Genomic DNA, 7,050 nt, shown 5'->3' with positions numbered 1-7,050 from the left:
CCTTTCTGGCCCCTTGGCTCCGGCCCCCGCCCACTCGCCCCAGAGTCTTTCTGCAGGAGCCTCCAAAGCCGGGAGCGACAGCAGGTCTGGCTCTCCCCGAGTGAGTGCCGCCCTGCTGTGTTCCCCCCCCCCGCTCCCCCCACCCCCCGGGCCGGGCCCTGCGTGAGCCAGACAACTCCCTGGTTCTGGAGGTTGGCGCGTGATTCTGTGCGCTGCCGTACCTCTGCTCAGGGCACAGTGTCCTCAGACATCCCATCTCCCACCCCAAGCAGCAGAGGGGAGACTGAGGCACCAGCACGTCCTGCCCCAGGACACGGGCTGAGGCTGTGGTATGTGTGGGGCAGAGGCCTGGCTTCCTGCCTCCGCTGAGGGGACCAGGACAGTCCTGAGTCCAGTTACCAAGTAAGGGTGTGACTGGAGGCTTGCCACGTCCCGCAGGGCAGCTGGGAGTCATCAGTCACGGCCAGGGAGACGGCTGGTCGCATGCTTGGTCCGGGGAGTGGTCCGGTGGCCACATAGACAGGGTGGGTCGGAGAGAGCCAGGCCAGCCTGGTGGAGAGTCCCACATGACCCCGCGCAGGGGCCAGGGAGAGGTGGCGTGGCCAGACCCAAGGGTCTGGGCGCACAGGAAGATTCGAGCAGACCCATGGAGACCTCTCGATCAGGACCAGATAAGCCTGGATGATTGAACACAGCCAGGTGGACAGTGAGCCAGCATCTGAGAACCCCTCAGGGAGTCTGCCCTTTGGGTGGGTGTAGCTGGGCGGGTGACCCAACGGCATCGGGGTCAGGCGGAGACACCCAGACACGGCTGCCGCGCCGGACCCAGGAAGGCTGGGGCTCTCTAGGTGCATCTGCTGGGTGCCTGTGTCCCCCTTCCCGTTCCCTATCCATACACCCCCTCCCAGCTTCCTGTTTCTGTTTTGGGGCCGAAGGAACTTCCTCTTCTCATCACGGTTCAAAATGGCTTGCTGCTCTCAGTCGGAGGCCCAGTGTGAGGCTGGTCTCCCCAGACCAAGGGACATCAGCAGAGGGAGGGAGAGGGTGGCTCTGCGTCCCCGGGAGGTGGCGGCGCCCACCGAGGTGTGGTCCTTCCCACAGCACTGCAGCTGGAGCCCCTGACAAGGCTGCCCCAGCTCCTCGGGGCTTCTGCTGTGAGCACTGCTTGAGGCCAAGGTGGCTGGGCCCCGCCGGCGTGACCTTGCACAGTCACTGTGGCCCCTTCCTGCCTCAGACAGAGGACCCAGAGGGTTTCTTACCCTACCCTTCTTCCTGCTTCCTCCCAGGCACACTCGTACTTGACACAGGCTCTCAGGGGCGGCACCACGCTGGCCCACGGTGCGCACACAGGCACAGGTACTCACACACGCATGCTTGTGGCCCCACCAGGAGCAGAGCTGCAGCCTCCTGGATGCTGAGGCCTGGCCTGGGGGCTGTCCTTGTGTGCGCATGCCTTGGTGAGTGTGTGCGGAGGATCCAGTGGGCTGTGCACATGTGTATGCGTGTGTGGGTCTCTCTGGGTGAGCAGGTTTGGGGGGCACCGTCTCTTCCCAGCCGCATCCTGCATGCTGGGGGTGTAGCCTCCCCGCCACGTAAAGCTGAGCTGTGTCCTGCCAAGTCCCTGAGCTCACCCTCGGGAGGCACAGGGCGAGGCAGTGGGCTTGCCTCCCCCAGGGAGTCCTTGGGTGTGCCTAAGGTGAGGGGTGGGGCGTGGTCATGCACAGGGAGGGTGCCCAGGGCAGTCCTCAAGTTGCCACCTTGGGACCACCCTGACCCACTGAGGATGTGAGATCATGCTCACCTTGTGAGCACCCTGGGCCGGGGGTGGGGCGTGGGGGTGCACGTGGGCAGCGCTGCTGAGAGGCCGGGCTAGCGTCCACTTCCCTGATCATCCAGGTGACCAGGGATGGAGCGGAGGATTCAAATGCTTCCTCCCAGGGGCTGGGGCAGGGGTCAAGGTCAGGACAGTGCCACTCCACCAGAGCTTCTGCTCCGGCATTTCCTGAGCACTAGCTGCAGGCCAGGGGTCCCCTTCACTGTCTGATGACCAGTACTGTCACTTACAGATGAGCAGGCTGAGGCCGTGTGGTCAGGAGGCTGGGGCTCCAGGACCCAAAGCTGGTGACCGCACTACAGGGACACACACCAAACTCAGGGCCTGGCCACCTCCCTCCCTGGGGACGGCTCCACAGGGAGGTAGCACAGGGAACTCAAGAGCCCAGGGTCACCCGGTTCCACTCCTCGGCACCTGGCTTGTGTTCCCCTGAAAACTGAAAGGAGGCATAGAGCAAACACTCAATGACTGTTTACACTGAGGCCTCCAGGCCATAATTAAGACTCCGGGGATCAGGCCTTTATCGCCAGGTACCTAGAGCAGCCTCCGGAGGGGAAACATCCCGGAGCATCTAATGAAGGAAAGTTGGACGGGTTGGAAGACTTTTTTAAACCGTGAAGAATAGGCTTTTGTTGCCAGCTCCCCTCTTGTGGCAGCCTGCCTGGTCCCTGGACTCTGGCCAGGGGAAGGACCAGGCGGCCCCAGCCCTGGCAGCCCACAACCTGCTGGGCTGAGCCCCTAGGCCCCGACCACCAGCTGGCTCCTCCTTTTCCACTGGCACCGCTGGCTGTGGGCAGGGCCCCAGGTGTGGGGTCCTGAGGATGCCCCTCCCCTGCCCTCAAGGCCCCACCTCACCCTGCCACATCCTGACATCCGCCTTTGGTGGGCACTGCTGCCAGCCTGGAGCCAAACCCAGGTGGGGGTGGGGCGGGACTGGCGATGAGGGGTGACCTCTGATGGACCAAAGCCCTGCATTACCTGGCTCCATGCCACCTCCATCGGGTCTCGGCCTGCCCCTTTCTCAGCCTCTGCACCTTTGCTAAAGCTGTTCCTTCCACCCAGAACGCTTTTCCCTGTTCCTTTTCCCCTAGCAAATGTCTACTTATATTTTAGGACGTAGCCTGGGCATCACTCCCCCGGGAGCCTTCTCTGCACTCCAGGCCAGGTTCCCTGACCCTCCTCTGTATCCGCTCCCGGCTAAACGGTCAGTCTCCACACCCCGGGGTATGTGTCCCTTGAGGGCAGGTCTTGGGTGTCAGGCCAGCTAACTAAGTGCTTAGTTTCTTAAAGGGAAAAAATAAAAAGAAGAGTGAGCAGGGGGCAGCCGTGTCACCCAGTGACAGACTGTAAACCCTGGAGTCCTCATGGCCGTTCTCTGACGGAAGAGCCTTCGTGCCACGGTACAGAGAGGGAAACTGAGAGCTGGGAGCAGAGGTGATTTGCCCGCAGCCAGCCGGGTGGTGGGTGGAGAGCCTAGGGCAGCGAGCAGCGAACTTTCTTTGCAAAAGGCCAGGCAGCACATTTTTTCGGCTTTGTGGGCCCCGGGGTTGCAGTGGCAACTTTTCTGCGGCCACCGCAGGGTAAGAGCAGCCACAGACGGGGCACACGCGAAAGGGCGTGTCTGTGCGTCAGTAAAACTTTATTTACGGATTTCATATCATTTTCATGTGTAACGAAATGTGATTCTTCTGTTGATTTTTTTCTAGCCATTAAAAAATGTAAAAAATCATTTGCTCACAGGCTGTGTAAAAACTGGTGGCAAGCCTGATTCAGGCTGGGGGCTGTGGTTGACTGATCCTTGGTCCAGGGTGAGAACAAAACTCTGCCCTCTCTGAGCCCGGCCTGGTCAGTGGTCCCTTGGGGCCCCCATTCAAACACGGTATGTGCTCAACAAATGGAGGGAACAAACGAATGAGAGAGCTAACTAACCAACTAACCGGTTAACTAAGCCCTTATCTCCTGGGTTCAGAGTAACCCCCTTCTCATCTCTGGGCTTCTCTAGACCTGACTGATCCCTTGTCCCCTGACCTATCCCACTCTCCTCTTGCCCAACCGCCATCTTTCTGCCCTCTGGCCAGGCCTGTCGTCAACCTTCAAGCTGCCCGAGGTGGTGAAGAGAAGCCTAGGAAGTGCCCAGGAACTTCTAACGGGCACTCACCGCTGCCAGGCTAAGGGTGCCACCTGGCAGAGGAGCTCAGGGTGGCTCTGTGTGGTGGGGAGAGGGCTTTGGGGCTGAGACGGGGTTTGGCTGTACCCTGGGGGTAGGGCAGTGTTGTCCGGGCAGGCAGAGGACACACTCCAGACAAAGGTTCCAGGGGTAAGAGCTGTCAGAATGCATGAGCCATAGTAAATCCAGGGGAGTTGATCCTCTCTGTACAGGGCTGGGAGCAGCCAGGGCAGAGCCTAGTCCCATCAGGGGCCTAGGGCGTGGGCCCCAATCCCAGTCCTAGCCCTGACCCACTCGGCTGGGTCTGCCCATGTGGTGTGAGTGAACCAGGAGGCCCCCCCAGGAGACCCAACATGCCTGTTGTAGACCTGTCCCCACACCTGACACATGACTCTTTCTATTTCAGACTCATGAGTTTGGGTTCAGTATTGCCCCGTCTCGGTCATTTATTCACTCAACAAACATTGGTGCGCCTCCCACCGACTACCTGCCGGACAGACCCCCTTCGGGATTCAAAAAATACAGACAAGGTCCTTGTTTCATGGGACTGACATTCCAGCAGGAAGACAGATAATGGACAAGCAAGTAAGGCCAAGAACAGGGCCATTTCTAAGAGCACGAGGAACTGGGAGTACAGCATAGCAGGACAATGTTACTGGGCAGTGACTGGGGCCTGCTTCAGGAGGGCTTCCCTGGGACGGGGGCAGTAGATCCCAAACCTGATTGAGGAAAAGGGCCAGCCAAGCAAAGACCCAGAAGGAACCACAGTACAAGGTCCCGGACAGGAGCAAGCTGCTTGGGGGACAGCCCAGAAGGAGGGGCAGAGTGACAAGCGTGGGACAGAGAGGTGGCCTGGCCACGCAGGACCTTACAGGACACTGTGGGGAGGGCAGCAGATATAAGGGCCTGGAGAGCTTTGGGGAAGCCAGACCAGGAACATGATCAGATTGACATTTGCAAAGATCTGAGGGTGGGAACTGCGGACAGGACACCTGTCCCCAAGTGTGCTGGGAGGCTGGTGTGTGGACGGGAGTCTGGGTCCTACAGGGGAGTCAAGGGCTGGGTCTCGTGCCGGAGCAGGCGCAGAAGGCTGGACGAGACGTGGGCGGTGGGCAGGCCCTGAGACTCCGCTATTGGCCTGGCTCTGGCGTTGGTTTGGCGTGCCGCAGCCAGGGAGCCGTGTACGGGCACGTCCCAGGGCTGCCCGCCTGCCACCCCGGAGACAGGAGCCTTGGGCAGGCTCTCAGCACTGCGGAGTGAGGCGCGTGGCAGGGCAGCAGAGGCCTCCCTGGGCCGGAAGCCTGCCCAGAGGACCTAGATCTCCTGCACCCTCACCAGGCTGTTGTCCATCTGTCCAACCACTCCGTAACAAGGGCCCACTGTGCACCAGACACAGCCCCATCCCAGGATCTGTCTAGCCAGGCAGACCTGCAGGAAGTGAGCGTCTGGTCTGATGGGTGTACCATCTGCATGTGATGGGTGCCCTCTCCCACAGCAGGGTCTTGGGCACCTCCAACCCCAGCCCAGTCCCAGCTGAGGGGTGTCAGCTGCTGCCTCTCCTTCTCCCAGTCCGCATTCCGCCAGTGGTGCCAGGACATCCAGGACAGCATCTGGCCCCAAAGACAGAGCCCTGTGTGAGGTTCAGGTACTCAGTCCTGGTCTCAAACTTCCTAGGCTGCCAGGCGTGGGCTCCTGCGCACCGAGTGGCTGGTGTCTTCAAGGGAGGGCACCAAACGGTGTGGAGGCCACCGGGCAAGCAGAGCAGAGTGCTGTGTGTGGGTCTGCGTCTGTGTGTGTGTGCACGGGTTTGGGGGCAGGAAGGCCCGTGTGTGCGTGTGTCTGTGTGTACACGTGTGAATCTGAGGGTATGCGTGTGCGTGCAGGTGAATGGTGAGGATGCACGGGTGCTTCTGTATCTGTGTGTGTGTATCTGTGTGCGTGTGTGTGTCTGTTTGTGTGTGCGTGTGAGACTCTAAGTGGTGCGGGGGCTACGAGTGTGTGTGCATGGCGTCTTCGTGTATGTGTGTGACTGCGAGCTCATGAGGAGGGTCTGTGTGCACCCGTGTGCATATCTTTGTGAGTGTCTGTGTGTGTGTGTGTGTGTGTGTGTGTGTGTGTGTGTGTGTGTGGTCTGCACTCCTGGGGCTGGTGTGGCTCAAGCCGTGTCCCGAGGCCTGTTTTCCTTCTCTCCCGCCCTCCTTCTCAGCGAGTGTTGACTCAGGGAGGGAACGGCAGCCTTAGTTCAGGATTTCCTGGTTGGGCAGAAGTGGTGTCTTGAAAAGGGAACAATTGTATCCCGAAGTGGATGCTGAAGGGTTTGGGCTGTGCAGTGCTCCGTGGGGCCCAAGGCCGCACACCCTCCTGGACTGGCTTTCCAGAGGCAGCTATAGAAACGCTTCGCCCGAGTGGACCTGTAGGACTTGCCCTAAAACCCTTCCCAATGCTCCGCGGATGCATGGGAGCCTCACAGGCTGTGGGCTCTGGGCCTGGATGCCCCCTTTACAGCCTGCAGGGGAGGATGGCACGGTGTGAGCGAAGGGTGCCTCCAACACCCCCAGGCTCTGGCTGTCCTAGGTGCCCCGCCAGGCTGGGCCAGGATATCTGGTTCCCTGGCCCATTTATCCCTCCACTGGCCCCATCCACCAAAGCTCATTCATTTTTCATAAAAATGAAAAACTTCTGAGGCGGATTGTCTCAGTCTAAGAGTGAGTGGAAAGCCCCAGGAGAGCTCTGCCGTGCGGGGGCCTCCCTGAAGCATTGCCTCTCTCAGGGGCTCCAGGAGCTTTGGCCCCGCTGGACGCTCCTGAGAAATGCAGAGTCCTGGGCTGTGGACCTGCTGAGTCAGCCCCTGGGCTTCAACAGGCTTCCCTCCAGGTGCTGCTGTCACCTTGCAAGAGAAGCATTGGGTGGTGACCCGGCCCTGTCACCCCAGTCCCCCTGGTGAGACCTGTCTCTTGGGTGGGAGGAGGGCAAGGCCGCCCGGGGCCAGGAGGCTGAGAAGGTGAGGCTCTGGGAGGCCTGGCTGGAGCCAGAGAGGTGGGCAGCCAGC

The sequence above is a fragment of the Lagenorhynchus albirostris genome, chromosome 19, assembly GCF_949774975.1.
Source record: "Lagenorhynchus albirostris chromosome 19, mLagAlb1.1, whole genome shotgun sequence".
NCBI lineage: Eukaryota > Metazoa > Chordata > Mammalia > Artiodactyla > Delphinidae > Lagenorhynchus > Lagenorhynchus albirostris.
The sequence above is the reverse complement of the archived record's forward strand: the minus strand, read 5'-3'. Positions refer to the sequence as shown.